This window comes from Anomalospiza imberbis, chromosome 6 (genome assembly GCF_031753505.1).
Source record: "Anomalospiza imberbis isolate Cuckoo-Finch-1a 21T00152 chromosome 6, ASM3175350v1, whole genome shotgun sequence".
Taxonomy (NCBI): domain Eukaryota; kingdom Metazoa; phylum Chordata; class Aves; order Passeriformes; family Viduidae; genus Anomalospiza; species Anomalospiza imberbis.
The window spans coordinates 24,952,946-24,970,076 of record NC_089686.1 but is presented as its reverse complement, the minus strand read 5'-3'; the positions used below and the strand labels follow the sequence as shown (position 1 = coordinate 24,970,076).

Genomic DNA, 17,131 nt, shown 5'->3' with positions numbered 1-17,131 from the left:
ATGTACAAAAGAAAAATTTGCATAATATCAAATCAAGATCACATCTGCTGTTTGCTCTGTGATAGGTGGTATGTGATTGCATTTCCTACTTCGTATGGTGGGGGGTTGCTGAAAATGGTTATTTTCCTTAAATTTGGTTCACCTGTGCCTGTTATTCAGAGGAGTAGTGGGACAGTACCTCCCTTTGTCTCTGCACCTGCCACACATTTTCTCCTCTGCAGTCAAGATTGAATCCCAGAATAAAAGACTCTAGTCTTAGTAAATTAGTTGTGGTTCTAACTAGTGCATAGGAGTGACATTCATGATGAAGGGAGAGAAAGATCTCCTTACTGTTTATTTTCCCTTTTAATTAAGAAGCTGTTGAGAGAAAGCTTCATAGTGTTTTCATCCTAGGCAGAGCTTCTCAAGGAATTTGGAAACATTTTAGTCACTAAAATATTGTACCTCACTAATTTTTCCAATGCTTGCCAGCAGCTCATTGGGAAACTTGGACAGCAAATTTTTATCTGCAAAATCAGGACTCAGTTCTTGCAGGAGCATTGTGCATGTTCTTGGAAAGGTATGCATGTGTGCTTCTAGGTGGTCCTGCTTTATCACAACATTTCGGGTAAAAAAAGTAATTTTACTTCATCTGTTAAGATAAGGAATAAATGATATGGGGTCTGTGACCATGGGGACAGATATAGAAGACAAGAGAACACAATTTTAGGTTGTTTTTAAAACAAGCTCCTTTTTGTTCTTGTTTTGTTGCTTCAGCATCTTGGCTACCTTGAAAGCTGGCTATTAGCTTCTCCATGCTACCCTAGAGGGGTGCTAAGCATTCTTAGGGCTATTTCCTCTCTGCCAGGGCATCTCTTTGCCTTCCTCATGCTACAAGATCTTTCAAAACCCCTCATAGCAACATTACCAGTTACTGTGGTGGATTGTCCTTTTCTCTTCCTCCAACTTGTTGAAGAAAAAGCTTAATTTGTATGTCTTCCCTTGCTCAGCTGTCTTTTCTTGTTAAACGTTTCTACAAGCAATGATAAAATTTCCTGGATTGTGTATCCTGAAAAATATTGGGGTTTTTAGACTTATTTTGGTTTCAAAGGCATCATAGGAAGATGAACTATGATTCAAGGCACAGTGTCATGGCTAAGAGGATATTTGGGATAAGAAACAACTAAGCACTGTTAGTTAAGTGGGGATGAATCAGAGACATGTTCCACAAGAGATCTCTGGTCCATATTCCACTTGGACAATGGACAGGTCCATGGCATTAAGAGGAATGGCTTCCAGCAAGCTTATTTTTGACAATCATAGACAAGCTATTTGGCACACTGTTTCTCTTGATTTCAACTGAATAAAAGAAGGCAGGCAAGCTCCTCTATTAAAGCAAACAAGGAAAAAAGAGAAGTCTGTGTCCAAAGCAGAAAACAGCTAGAAATATGAGAGATTAAGATGATGATTTTTGGGGGATGGTGGAAATTACCATTGTTTGATATTGCAGACCTCAGGCAGTAGGTGGAATGCAGCTGTGGAGGCAGAAAATCAAGAGGTGCAGCAGGAGAGGCAGGAGAACTTGGAGTAACATTTCCCCTTAGAAGAAGCCAAGACCAAGCTTCTTTTGAGCAGATTGGTATCTGAAGGGCTGGGAAGCATGCTCAAATGAACTGTTTCTTTTCTGCTCCTGTTGGGTTCTGGGAAAAAGAATTATATGTACATTCTTTGTGTAAAAAAACAGTTGTAGCAAAGAAACACCTGGCTCAGATCACAGGCTTTACCAAATAATTCTAACAGTTCAGCAAATCTCAAACATTGTTTTATTACTAGACACTGTCTTATTGCTAGAAGGGGAAATGATAGAATATATATATATATATATATGTTGGCTTTTCCATTGAAATAGTCCACTTCTTGAAAGGAATCAAAACTTTCTACAAAATTAGCTCCAAATTGGTGATGAGTTAGAACAAAGAAAAGACCAAAAAGAAGTCAAAATTCTTTCAATATTTTAAAAAGTAAATAATTCAACATCTCATTTTAAATCTGACTTCAGAGTCAAGATGCTGAACCTGCAAGTGGGTTTTAAAAATAGGCTTGAAGAGGCAGACTTTTAAAAACAAAGTGTAAAAACTTCCCCCCAAGTTTCAGTTCAGCCACTGAACTAGAAAACAATTATTTTTGGTAGTCTGAATCTGGTTCTCCTGCCCCTGAAAACGATGTGCAACCTTAGCAGGCATTTCTTGCCATCTGAAATGGTGAGTCTAGCAATTTTAGCTATATAGTAGTTATTCCTTCTGACATTCAACCCTCAAAAATCAATACTGAGGCTGTCCTGACTTGGCATTCAGTCTCTGCCTTTTTCACCAGCCTGGCAGGAGCATAGCCAGCATAGGTGAGGTCCCATCAGTCTAGAGAGGAGAAGGAGGAAAAGACTGAGAGGGGATGACATTAATGCATATAAATATTTCAAAGATGGATGTGGATAGGATGGTGCCAGAGTCCTTTCAGTGGTGCCCAGTGACAGGATGAGAAGCCATGTCTGCAAATGCACAAGATGATATCCAGAGGTACCTTCCAACCCTGACAATTCTGTGATTCATTTTCTGGGCTCCTGGCTGGTCATTGCCATGCCCAGACCACCCCAAGCCTGGGCCAGGGGCCACCTTCCTTGACCTGGCATCTGCCTTCTGCTATGGCCTGGGATCCTTTGATTTTCCCTGACCTATGGCTTCAGTTAAGGAAGTGTTTCCTCCAGCTCCTTTACTTTAAAAAACTAAAGCTTTCTGATTCTGCTTCTTTAAGTGTGTTGTGTGATTACAGGGACATATCCAGAACTATCTTAGTGATGTAAGCACTTGCTCTGGGGAGACAGGTGAAGTTAAATTACATCTTTTTTGTTATTCAAATTATAGATTTTGTTGTTTTGATGAGTTTAATATTCTCATCTGCTGTTGAAAAAGCTGTAAGCAATTAAAAACTGATTCTACTAAAACCTCTTATATGCCTGTTAATATTTTTATTTCAGAACCAGTTAAAAAGAACTTTGTGATAATGTTCAGTTTTTATGCTTTTTGTCATAAAGTGGGCTTTGCTAGTGGTGACAATCTTTACTAATGACACTGCCAGTCACTCTTTATGGTCTGGAATAATTAGTTTGTTCTGAAATGAACTAGAGATTACAAATATCTCATTTTTTCCTAAAGGTTAATCTAAGACTTTGATCTGAGAAAAATCCATTTACAAGTAAGAGTCAGACTAGCCTTATCCACTGCATCAGAAGTGATCCCAGTGGTGATCATTAAGGAAAGATTGTAAAAAGCAGCAGAACTAGAAAAGATTTGGAGGAATTCTTGCAGAAAAAGAAGCAGACTTCATTCTGAGAGGTGTTAATGGGAGCTTGAGGTTATGGATGTGAGAGGTGGGTATTCCTCTTTAGTGCTGCGTTCCACTTTGGACATGGCACTTCCAGAACAAAGCAGGTCTCTGGAGAGAGAAGCCACAGGATTGATAAAGAATTTGCTAAACAGTATGGAAAGCATGATGTGTCTATATCAATTTATGGGAAATACAAAAGGGAACAGGACACAGTTCTTTCAGTATGTCACAAATGGTTATGAAGAGGATAATGAGCAGTTATTCCTTATGTCCCCTGCAGGGAGGACAAGGAATTTATTGGGTTTTCTTAAATGGGTTAGTGATATCTGCATAAACCCAGAAGGCTGAAGCTTAACCGGAACGCTATTTGCAATAGATTTACCTGCTTTTTCAGCTTCTGTGTGTTGTGTTAATTGTGTTATTTTATAGTCTCACTGTTTAATCTTCCTTACTTTTGTAAAAACAGGTTTTATTAATAATTTAATCAAGTATTTGTACTGCTATTCCTAATATGAGTATTTGTTCTCACACAAAACGTGTTGGAAATTTTTTTAGACTCACCCAGATAACTGGCAACTGTGTCATCATTCTCATTTTGGGGTGGCACTCATGGAGCTACTAAAACTGGCCACTATTAATGCATGGTGGATGGTGTTTTGTAACACATGAACTAGAGCTTAATGGCACCATCATTCTTACTCCTTGTATCCAGCTGAGAAGAGGTGCATGCTCAACATCCTGTTGTGCAGAGCATTGGTGTTCAAGAGGTACAGAAGAACTGGTCCTAAATATTGAACAATGAGAGATTTGACAAAAAAAGTTTGTAATAAAGTCATAGAGTTTTAGGGACATCTATGGGACAAGGATTATAAGCATTTATACAAAAAGTAAGATTTTATGTACCTTTGTATTTTGTTAGAAGATAAATCCTACATAACATTTCAGAGTAGCATTCTGCATCATAATTCCATGCATTATGGCCATCTTAACTAAAGTGTAAAAGTAGAAGAATATTTGATTCACTGAATTAATATGAGGAACTTGATTTACAGCTGATTTGCTAGATGATTTTTTTTTTTTGGAGATTAGTAATTCCATGGGAGCAGGTGAAACATAGGCTGCACAAATAATGATGGATGTTAAAGAACTCAGGCTAATATTTGTACAAAAAAAAAAAAAAAAAGAAAAAATTGCACACAGCTTAAAGCCCCTGGAACAAAAGTACCCTGTTTGTGTCAATTAAAATCTTGTTATTCACTTCAGTGAAGGCAGGTTTTATCTACCATTTCACCTCACATTATCTTATAATATGAAAATAAGATTCTGCTACTAATATAACTAGAGAATTAGAGTTCAAGATAATCTCCTCTGTAAAATGGCAGGCTTTTGTTCAAAATGTCTACAATCATTGGTTTTATCTGCCTTATCATCTCTTTTCCTCTCTGATGAATGCAAACTGTTTGGGTAATTTGCTTGGACCAGATCTGTGTCTGGGAGATCTTAAGTGGAAAAACTATTTGCATACTTAAGAATCCTGAGAACAGAGTGGCATTATAGTTTGGGATTTGGTTGGGGGTTTTTATCCCCTGTGCTGGGCCAAGAGAGACACTTTACATTTATATGTAGCAATTACCATTCCTAATTTTTGTAATGAAACTAGCTTGTGAAAAATGTAACATATAAAATGGAGCCTGCTAGGCTGAGCATCCTGTTTGCTTTCTTCATTTTTAACACACCAGCCCATTGACATTTTATATCTGTTTCTCTCTTTTCCTCTGACTGTTTTTACAAAGTATTGTCTCTCAAGAGATGTGATCTGCAAAGAAAAGGTAGTTCACTGGAACTCTTCTGCAGAAATACTAAGGGTTTGCTTCTTTTTTTTTTTTTTAATTAGTTGGAGAAATTAAGTGTTTTGCACAAACACACACACACAAAATAGTAATAGAACAGCAATTGCAGCTGCTACCTTGTGCCATTGTTTTGGTTGAAAATGTCAGGACCACTAATGATGACTTTGGAAGAATTACTGCCAAATAATACATCTACATAAAAATGCATGTTGTAATAGTACTTATTGAACTGGTTGTACGTGTGTGTGTTTTTGACAAAATGCACAAATCTGCTTGCAGGCAGACTTTCATCCAACAGCAAGAGTGATGTGATGAATAAAGCTCACCACTTTGGCTGTATCAGTACAGAGAAGTCCATGGAAAATGACTACCTTATCCTTACCTATGGAAAATTTTATTTTTAAAAAATCCAAACAAGAATGTGTTGTTAGCAATTTTTTTCCTTTGTATTGAATAATCCAAGGGTAATTCAGAGGCTAAAAGAGCAGCAGTGCTAATTGGAAGTATTCTCTCTGCAAAAACTGCAAAGCAGAGAATAATAAATTCAAACTGGAAGTGGCAGAATTATTTCACTGATAATACTCATGCATATTTCATTACCCTTTTTGACCCCTGGTCACTGGCAAAATGTAAGACCTATGATTAAAAATAAAGATTTTTTTAATATTAAAAAAGTTATTATTGATGAAAACTGAAACAGATGCATTAGCTTCCACTAATATGTTCTCACTTTTTCACAGCACTGTACTGTTGTTTAAAGAATATACAAATAAAACCCATGGTTCTCTCTGTCTCCTATACTGGTTATATACATCAGATTATTTACAAAGAGGTATTTTAAACAATGCTCTGAACTTGTGTTGCTAGTCTTACTGAGGAGAGCGGTACTGTTATGTCTACGAATTCTACTTCAGGATGTTTCAAAGCAAATGCCAAATTATTACATTTTAGACTATATTTTATTTAGAAACTCATATAGCATTATCATGATGTGTAAATATTTATAATTAATTTCCATTTTCTGTTAGGTAGCATGTGTAATACCTAATGGGGATTTATGATTTTGATAATTTTACAGATATTACCCTCACAGTCCTTTCCTTTTGTGAATTTCAGTAGAAGTGCAGTGTTATGCATAATTTTCAGGAACATTAACTTTTTCAGGTTGCTGAGACTCACAGGAAATAATTTGCTTGCTTATCCTCTAAAATACAATGGCATTTTTCAGTAAGAAAAGAAGACCTTATGTCTGGATGCTTTATAATTTATATCCGTTTTTTAAACTACTGAAAAAGTGCAGCCTGTGGGCAGAGAAATCTCATTACTTAAAATCTGCACTTCAAGAGAATTTGAAGTTGTACAAATGGATTTTAAGTTTGATAGGAAAATTGATTGGAGATTGTACATTGTGAATACATTAGGTTTATAAAGACAAAACATGCATGAAGGGCAATTACTGCTAGTGTTGCTATATTAGTATGAATGTTAATAGCATGTTTGTTTTTGAAATGGGTTATGCATTCTGGTAAATGTCTGCTTGAATCTAGTCATCTGTGTATCACTTGTCTAAGTACTCTCATTTAAGATGCCATATCCCTTCTTGTAGCAATAAAGGGGTAAAGCAACATTAATATTAAATAATTAGAAAAACAAAAGGGGAATGATTAAACATATTTACATAATTGAAATAACACTGAGTCGCAGTGGGAAATCGGGACAATGTTGTCTCCTTTCAAAGTAATTCATAATTCAGATTTTTAATTATGGCATATTCATTCATTTAAAGATGATTCTGGATGAGAGGGCCACTAATGAAATACAATCATTAGCATCTAAACAAAGTAATTTAGAAAGTCTCCTTTCGGGGAAAAGATTTCTAGAACATCATCAATCACACAAGATATGCAAAAACAAGCAATTAAACCACACACAAGAACTACAACAACCTTATATATTAGTAATGTACACATGAAAACATAACTGATTACAATGATTAGAGTAGGGTAGTGTGGTTAATTTGTATGTTATGTAGTAATTTCATGGAAGAATGTACCAGGACAGACACATCTCACAAAAAATGAATGCCATACCATTGATATATATTTCAAATATATTAATGGCATTGTAGTCAGTACCAAGTTGTCAATAAAAATCCAGTGATGAAAATCAGGAATCATGTTCTTCAAAGATGTGTAACACCCTGACTATGAACCCTGCACTATGGTTTTGGTTTGGGGTTTATTTGTTTGGGGGTTTATTATATTAATTTCTTTTTTCCTATTTGTATTGTATTTTATCGAATTGACAAAATACAGGCTTAGGAAGATATTTCATGAGAGAAGCAGGTGCTGCATTAGTTTCTCATTAACTACTCAAATCCTGCTCTGGGTTATAGCAACAAGGAGTTCATAGACATAAATGGGTCAGTGATTTATAGGGTCTTTCCATATACACAATTACAATTCATTAAACATGTGGCAGCATTAAATGGATGGAGTAATTCTGCACGATTTTAATGTCTGTGTGCAGCGTCCTGTTAAAGTGATGCAAAAAGGCTGGCTTTAAACACCTTCTTCTTTGAGTTAAATTATAATCTGGTTGTAAAGCCATACCATTTCTGCCTCTCATGTAAAGAAAAGGCAGAAACAGTGGTGTGTGTGTGCGGGGAGCATCCTGCCGTGGTGAGGCGGGAGTGGCTGGTGTATCTGTGCTGCCTTTGATAACCACCAGGCTTAGAAGCCAAAATATGTTCTATTGGGTACTCAAAAGATAAAAATACTGGTTAATTTTCAACAGTGCTCCTTCATTTGACTTTACAATTTATAGCAGTGAACATTAATGCAAGAATAGCTTGGTTGAGGAGGAGTTTAAAATTAGAGCACCTCTTCTCATTAGCCCCAGCAGCCTGACCCAGGGTGAACTGAGAAGTAATTTGCTGCCAGATCCTCATTTTGCTTCTGTTATCACTCCTTGTAAATGAAGCGCAGCAATTTATTGTAGCACCTCAAGGAGTCAAGAACATAATGTGTAAAACACATACAAAAAAAAAATCTTTCTTCACATTCATTAACACCCAGCACATAGAGGCTGTTCACTTTTCACTCTAATGAAGGAGGGGGATCTTAAATATAAAGCTTTCCAGGCTGTGAAGAAGGCCTCTTCAGGTCATTAGACAGAAGCTGAGTTGGACAGAAGAAAGGTCATTGACAAAAAAGGGAGAATGGCAATATGATGAAAAATAGAAAATGGATAAAAGAAGAGACTTTAGAAAGCTCAGAGAATGGAAAACACATTTTTGGCATCAGTGATCAACCTTTCTTGTCTCTATGTTCATTTTCTGTTGTCAGTGAAGAAAATAATATCTGGCTTTTTATTTAGCTGGGAATTGCTCTTGTGTTTGGTCAATTTTCATTTCATCATCCTTGATCTGACCTTGCGGGAAGCATTAATAGGTCTATTTTTAAGGGACCTTTGTCTGCTGGCTATAAATTCAGCCCTTCATTTTGCTCTTTTTTATTAAAAACATGCCATTTACCAGATTTTAATGTATTCTGATTATGTAACTGACACTTTCCCCTTAGGGAGATTATTTTTCTCACTAGTCCTGATTAACACTTTGAGTTTATAGCTGTATATTAACACCACATTCAGGAATATTAGGAAACTCCTATATGCAAATTAATTTATATTTATAATAGAAACATAGGAACTTAAAGAGTAGTTGGGAGCACTCCTTGAACATGTGCTGAATGCAGAACATGTGTACGTAGGGGTGGAAGGTACCTTTGCCAAGAGGCATAGAAACTCATGAAAAATAACATTTTGTTATTTACTAGTGTCAAGTGGCAGAAGGGTTGAATTCTGCAGTTCTGTAGCAGTCACCATTGAGTGATTTTTTTCCACAAATACATAGAACATGCATTGATTTAACTAGCTTTTGACATGTATGTGTGTGTGTATATAGATATATATCTATATATATATCTATATATATACGCGTATATCTTTATATGGGGATAAAGATACAACAAAGTAGGGGTTTTTTTGTGTGCTACCTTTTTTTTTTTGTTATGGACAAGCAAATATTCTTTCTCTCATAATGTATTTTCTTATATTTGCCCTCATCCTGTTGCTGGATCTTTGCTTGTACAAGGTAATCTCATAAATTAGAGTGTATATATTTTACAGTAAATGATTTCCCATTTAGTTAACAGCATGAGACCATTATCTTGTGACAAAACTCTGTTCCAGTGAAGACTCTTCATTAAATAAGTAATCACCCTTTACATACAATGGAATTAGTATATAAATATACCATGTTAAAAAGCCATCATTTGACAACAACATGACCTACATCGAATTATGCCTTATTCTTCTAATCCTTCTGGAAAATGGTCTGCAGTTATAACCCTTGGATATTCGTAGACCAAAAACCTCTGATAGAAAACAGCTGTCAACATATTCAGCATAACAAAGAGAAATTAGAGATTATTTTGGAACTCCACGAAGGTTTGGTTTTACTTTCCTCTAAGAAGCACCCTTATGAATTATGCATGTAAATAATGCTCCAGGCCACTTTATTTGCTGCTAAGTGGGAAGAGCAGGTTGCCCAAAACTTCATCACTGTACTCCCAGGTCTGTCAGCTTTGTTGTTCAGCTCCTCTCTTGGTATTAAGTTGTGGTATTTTTTTAGTCCAGACAGCCTGGCAGAGAGAGGTTAAGGAATGGTTAAACGAATGGTCAGAAAGGAAGATCATCTGCATTGTCAGCACTGAAAACCATGTCTAGGTGAAGAAGGCACACTTCCACCCCCAGTCCATTCACTAGCAGTTAAAACAATTTGTCTACTTGTTTAAGTCATTGGTTTCACCTTACTGCTCATTATCAAGCAGAATAAAACTAAAGGGAGCAGACATGGGGTCTTCCACAAGCCTTGAATGTTAAGTAGATTTAAATAACCAGATGTGGCTCATACTGCTTCTCCTGAGTCCATGTTCATTTCCACACAGTTGTTCACTGACTAGCTTCAAAGCCCTGAACCCTTCGTTCAACAGGTATCCAAATGAAAGTTTTTTTCATTTTTTGGAAAATATTCTGAAAATGTCTCAGAATTTCAGTTCTGAAATTCCTTGATGTCCATCCCTTGATCTGAAATTCCTTTCCTGTCCATTTACTTGAAGTTGATGAAGAAAAAGGAAATGAGGAAAATGGAAGGCCAAAATAAGACAAAACTTACCAACCATAACCTCTCATTTCTCACAGTATGCTTACATAAAAAGAAAACATTCCCAAAGCTCATTTTTTTTTTTCTTATGAGATTTGGTCTTTTTAAGGTTCGAAATTCTTCTTAATGAAAACTGCTGGTGATGTTCTAGAGACAGAGTTTTCTCTTATCATCAGTGTAAAACCAATTATTTTGACAGTGTGTGTTCTAGCCATGTGTATTGTATGTACATTAAATATGTATGTACACACTTGCTTTCATTTTCTTGTACAATCCTTTCTAAACCTTGCCTCCATTCAAGCTTCCTCTTTCTCCACTCTTTTTTCATTCAGTTCTGTTCTTCTATATTTTGAACTTACCTTGAGGTTTAAAATAGTGAAGGCTGTCTTCTGTTTATTACTGGAGGGTAGAATACAAAGAGCTTTTATGTTGATTGTCACTCTGCGTGGTGGGGAAGGAAGAACGAACTGGGAGAGGTGAGCAAACCAAGGCGCAGAATGGGGAAATGGTCCTGCTCCTGCCCTCTGTAATTCACAGACTATTCTAGACACTAAAATTGTGACAGCTTGCTCTTGTGATAAAGATGTTAACAAGAAGAGAAAATGACATTAATTTAATCTATTCTTGCAGGTCATGCTGAAATGAGACTGTGATGATACAAAATTATAATAATAAATATGGAAGTAATTTCACAGTTCTTTACAGATACTATTCACAATCCTTTCACATGCAAATGTCCTGTCCTGTCCTTCACAACAGTGATTCTTGGTGCCATCCAAGGCCCTAATTCGACATCTTCTAATAGTTGATCCCATAATTACTTTATATGGCAAGAACAATGTAAAATACTATTCCAGATTAAGATCTCAAGATGGCTTTACATTTATATTATTATTTCCCCTGGGCCTTCCCCTCAGGACATTTCTGATTTAGACATTTTTCACGTTTTCAGAAGCAAATTAGGCCATTAGTATTCTCAGCTCACAGTACATTAATAACCAAACAGTGTGCAAAACAAAAAGTGTTGTAAAATAAAATATTTAAAGATCTTTTTATATGAATGAAAGTAGTGATTTAATTTGCTGGTATTTTCAGGAGCCAGATGAACCTGACACATTAATTCCCAAATCCTGAAAAGTCTGTGGGCAAATTAGATTATTTAAATCTAAAGAGGATTTGGTGTTTAAAAACTCAGCATTTTTAGAAGTTCCCCTCTCAGTCATGAAATACCAAAAATACAAAGAAGTTCTTCTCAAAGGAGCAATTCAAACAGCAGCATTAAAATTACTGAAAAAATTCTAATCTAATCTAAAATTTTAATTCCCGTCTAATTCTAAAAATGAGACTGTGTCCTCACAGTGTCTCCCTTTTTTCCAGATTAGTTTATCTTAGAATGACTTTTACTAAGCAGTATGTGTGATTTACACTGGGAATGGCATAACCTTTACTGAACAAAAGATGCTGAGAGGCACCTGCCAGGCAGGAGTGTTACTTTGCTGGGCAATGAACCCTCATAGTGCAGCTTCAGCAGCAGCATCCCCCGCACGTTTTGTTGAGTTTGCACCTTCTGTGTAATCTGGTAGATACCGAGGGTGGAGCTCAGCCTCTGCATTCTCCTTAATAGCCTCAATTACAGGTGGAAAAGCATACAGTATGTAAATCAGTACACACTAGATGTGATATAATTGCAAGGTCAGTGTGGACAATGTTTTGCTGAAGTGCTGCTATAAGTGAATAATTTCCATGATGAAAGTGTATTTTTACATATTTGAGAGCTAATGTACTGAACGGGTCTTTCAGAAACATTGCTCCAATTGCACTGTAATGTTAGACTGCAGAAAAATGGTAACAGCCAGATATCCCCCAGCTTCAGCATGAAGCACCTATCTTAGCAGGGAGCATGTAGCTACCCATAATTGTACTAGGATTTGAAATACAGTGCATTTAGGGTGTGGAGTCATAGGAGAGGACACTGGAGAGATTTGATAGTTGTAAGCAAAGATAGCAAGGGAATAGTGTCTGTTCACTCAGGACACTGAAAGCACTGCAGAAGAGCACTGAGGCACAGGCAGTTGGTGGGCTCTGGTCTGTGTCCCTGCTTCAAGAGCAAAGTCTCAGGATGCCATATCCATTTTGGAAAGATAACTGCACTTTCCTTTTCTAACTATGCTTTGTTAATTCAAACAATTTAATTAATTTCAATTAATAATACAGGTAATATGCAATCCATTCAATTTAACTTTCAGCTATTATCAGGATTTATTTCAGCTTCCAACTTCCACTGACTTATCAATTAAGATCTCACCTGATGTATTAAGGCAGAAATTATCAAGATATTGAATTTAAAATGCTTTTAAACAATTTTTACAGGAGAGTTGCAGAAAGGTCCCCCACTCTCCTTTGAAGCATCAATTATTCCCATAAAACAATTAAGCATCAATTTGTTCTTCCATGTAGATGTAAAGTAGATGATTCAGTGAACAGTCACTTACAGACTCAAATGCAGAAGCACTAATGATTTTAGCAGGATTTCTCCTGTGAAAGAAATACATATAATGATGAAGAACCATAGCAGTCCAGATAGAAAACGAAAATCTGGCAGAATCATAACAAAGGGATAAACAAAGAACATTAACTGTATATAAATAAGCCTGTGATCACGTGCCATATTTGAAAGCAATGCATCTCATTATCTGCACCTATCTTCTTTATCATCATTGTGATTTGTGATGTGAAGACTCTATTTAAATTAATTTACGCAATGTTCACAGTTCTGATTTATAAAGATATGTTGAATGAAGCTGATTTACTACCCAATAATTTCTGCTAAACAGCAAAGTATCTTTTCCTTAACCTAATTTTTCTGTTCCACAGAGATTATTTCCTGTTTCACATAGGTTACTTCTGCTTTATTATGAAATTCAAGAAAGTAAGTATCTGGTTAAAAAGAATGTTTATCGGCAAGGGCCTAATTTACAACACATAAGTACCATTATACTTTATTACTCTCACAGTGCAAAAGACTTGAGTTAGCCTTTCAAGTAACACCATTTGTAACTAGATTGAAAAAGGTCAGGAAAAAACACAATTCATTTTTCTATTCAAATGAGTGGTATCAGGAACCATTCCTAGAGGGAAGCAGCAAATGTGACTTGGGATGGTTATCTTTCTTCCTCTTCCTCCTCCCCATTTTATTTTCATTTTACTGTAATGACTTTTGCTTATGCTTAACTGGCTGGGAGGACATCAGAGAACCAAGCTCTGTAGGAAGATCTAGCCAGATGTGTTACATACACTGTGATGTAGTAAGTGAATTTAAATACCATAAAAGTAAAAAAAAAAAAAAGTAAGTTCAGTTATAAAAAGTCTGTGGAAATTTTCTGCTTTTACAGGAAAAGGTGAGAGGGGATTTTTGATTCTTTAGTTTTATTTGTCTACTTAAAGTAAAGCTCACTGGTTTGCAATACAAGACCAAATTTTTTTTTATTTTAAAGAACCAACCCTTTAATCAAAAGAGAAGAATGTGCATAATGAATTGCCATTGTTTTCAAATTAGCTTCCTTTCTGTTTCAACTGTTTAGTCAGGAATAAGTATATTATGCACTGTGATTATGAACACAGTGACATTGAAAAAAGAAAAAGCTAATGGAGCAAGATGGTTTTTACACTATGGCCCAAACACAGAAATCCCTTGAAAACATCCTGCTGACATCAATATTCCCCTTTGCATGACAGCAAGACTCTTCCCAGTTCAGGAAAGGTAGTGCTAACTCTTAAATCCATGCACCATGCTTTGTCCTATTGATATTTAAGTGGCAATCATTTATGCAAAATAAAATTGATTTTTGTGAACTTTTATAGGTAGTGGGAATCACTGGAAGACACAGGGACACAGCTAGAGTCACCAGAAGCCCTATTGTGGCCATTGAGTAAGAAATGTTTCGAAGTAGCCTCTTGCATGCTGTTACTGCATTACAAAAGGAAACATCTAAGTGCTCGTTTTAGGAATCAGTTTGGATGAACAAATGCCAAAAGATGTCTGTTTCCTTGCTGATACCAGCATCCTCCAGACAGGAGAAAAGATCTTCTAAAGTGACAGTATTATAACAAGAGGAAAACACATTTGCCACATAAACAAAATAAATGTAATCAAATAGTGGAATTAACACACTAAGAGGATTTCCATGAGCAGGTGAATTCTGTGTATAATATAATCAAATTATCAATATTGTTTCATCTAGTCCTACTTTTATTAATTTCCTGGAAATTTCCCAAGGAGTAATATCTGTGTACTAGGAGAAAGACATACCTCTTTTATAAAAAAGCTTCCTTTGTGAACATTTAATTTACTGATAATACTGAGTGACAGTGAGGAATAGCTGGTAGTGAAGAAAAGTTGATTCTGTTGTCCTTGTTCATCAGCTTTTGTCTTCTTCAAGTTCAGTGATCCTGTCTGGGGCCAGGGAGTCTATTCATCTTCAATTAGGTCCAGCCCAGTGCGGGAAACGAACCAATTCTTGCAGGCAGAGCAGGCAGCCAGCTGTGGTGAGGAGGGCAGAAACAAATATTGCAAAATGAGACAAAGCACTGGGTGGGCAGGCACGAGCACTGCCTGAAGGATGAAAGCGACCCACATCTGCCTGGCAATTGTAAATGGACCCTGCAGTTCAGCAAGTTGATTAAGTTCACTTTTTTGCTGGAAATATTGTTCTTGGTCATTAATCGTGATCTTATTTCTTGTCCAGATTTTTTTTCTTTTCTGTGAGAACTTAAGCTTAAAGAATAGCCATTCCAACTATGCAGCTGCTTTTTCTTTATCTTGCTATATATTCCCTGACTGGTCTTTACAATGACCACTACAAAGGGTGTAGTAGGAGACAATACATTTAACCTGATGTCCTGATAAAAGATGACTTTGGAAAAAAAAAAAATCTTTGAAATGGAAGCTGATGAGGCAAAAATGGACAATCTAAATAGCATTGCTCCAAATGGTAGAGGTGGACAAACGATGCTAGAGTACATTATTCCACTCCACTGGATGAAGTGACTTTCAAGGACTGATTAGCTCCATGTCTGAGAGGGTTAGCCCCCTGCCTGTTATAACAAGTGCCTATGAAAGGGAGAGCTGATCTGACAACTGGCTGTGCCAACCGTGAAGTTACTTCAATACTTTCTCTTCTAACATATTGATTAATCCCATCATCATTTTGAAACCCTATTTTATAATGAATAAATCATTTTCTAATAAAGAACAGTTAGGAGGTGTAAAACTTTGACTTCTCAATGATGCTATCAGCCCCTCTGCAGATTTTACCACTTCTGGCTCTCTGCAAGCTCTGTGTGCTGAAGATGATGCTTTTTCGTGACTGAAAAGCTTTATTTTTACAATGAAGCCTTTAATATCCTAGTGACAAAGTCACATCGTGAATCTTCTGCACTGAAGATGTACCAATTTTACTGTAAACACCAATGTTAAATGCTTCCATTATTTCTAGCCTTTCTCCTCATTTTCCCCCTTGCTACAACTATTAAGCCAAATGTGATACAAACAAATGACTCCTGCCCTTGGGACGACACGACAAATACACCACAATACACAAGGGAAAGCTCTAAAGTAGCATCTTTCATTTGCGGTATCACCTGATTGTTTGGGTCATATAAGAGATTGTAAACAGCCAGTGAGGAAGAAAAAGAGCTCTGATTAGCTAGTGGAAGTTCTCACTTATGCACTTGGAAATGCAAAGATTTGGAAAACACAGAGCCTAATATTCATTGGAATTGCAATAAGGCAAATTATATATGTCACAAGCATTTTGGTTTTGTAGAGCAGTTCCTATAATGACACAATGTTAAAAACCATCCTGAAAATGCAGAGTTATCAGGCTACACAAGGGGTGGGGCACAGCTCAAACCTCCTGTTTCTTCTGAGACATTCAGATCTAAGGAAGATCCAAAGGTTCCCTGGTCTGGGGATATAGGAATGGAGAGAAATAATGGCTCTTCAGCCCAGTGCTTGGGATGTCCTCTGGCTAAAGATGGGCTTCATGATTTTATCCTTAAGTTCAGGAATGTTTCGGGATTTTACCCAGTGACTGTTTAATGTGTCCTTTGCATGTTCATTAAACCAGTACTTGCTGCTGAAGGGTTTTTTTTTCAGTAATACTTGTAAATAAGAAAGCTGCAACTCCCTTCACTCTTCACAGTGAATCAGGGACTGCTTCATACAGCAGATGACACAGCAAGATTTGTATTGGGAATATAAAAGTTTCAACATTTGTAACAGAGATTGAAATGCACAAAATTTTTATTGAAATAGTGCTTAGTTTTGTGAAAATTGTTTCATGTATTTAGAACATTTAAATTTGTTTCTTTGCAATGTTTTATGACAGAAGTATCACTAGTGCGAAGTAAAACAACTCTATTTGTTTGTATTGAGTAAATGAATCATAACACTGAATACCAAAACAGTAGAACACACTTAAAAATGTTTCTAAAAAATTACAATTACTCTTCAAATATAGACATTTTTTTTTCTTCTTCTACAGAAATCTGTGTGTAGGGTATTTTAAGGTATTTGATTAGTTAAACAAGATATTACTTACCTGAAACTCTGAAAATTTTTATGCTATGAGTGTAGAGACATTCCACTAAGGACTATTTTGCAATTTTAAGATCTTATATTATTAACTAGGCTTTT

At 36.2% G+C, this 17,131-nt stretch overlaps 1 long non-coding RNA gene across 1 annotated transcript; it reads right to left on the bottom strand.

Annotated features, from left to right (window-relative positions):
- Positions 1-4,004: 4,004 nt before the first annotated feature.
- LOC137475531 (uncharacterized) lies at positions 4,005-16,848 on the bottom strand. The gene is made up of 3 exons (XR_010999939.1): positions 14,744-16,848; positions 4,264-4,349; positions 4,005-4,144 (listed from the first exon to the last, which is right to left on the bottom strand). It is a non-coding gene; the product is annotated as an uncharacterized lncRNA (long non-coding RNA).
- Between the last annotated feature and the right edge of the window lie 283 nt (positions 16,849-17,131).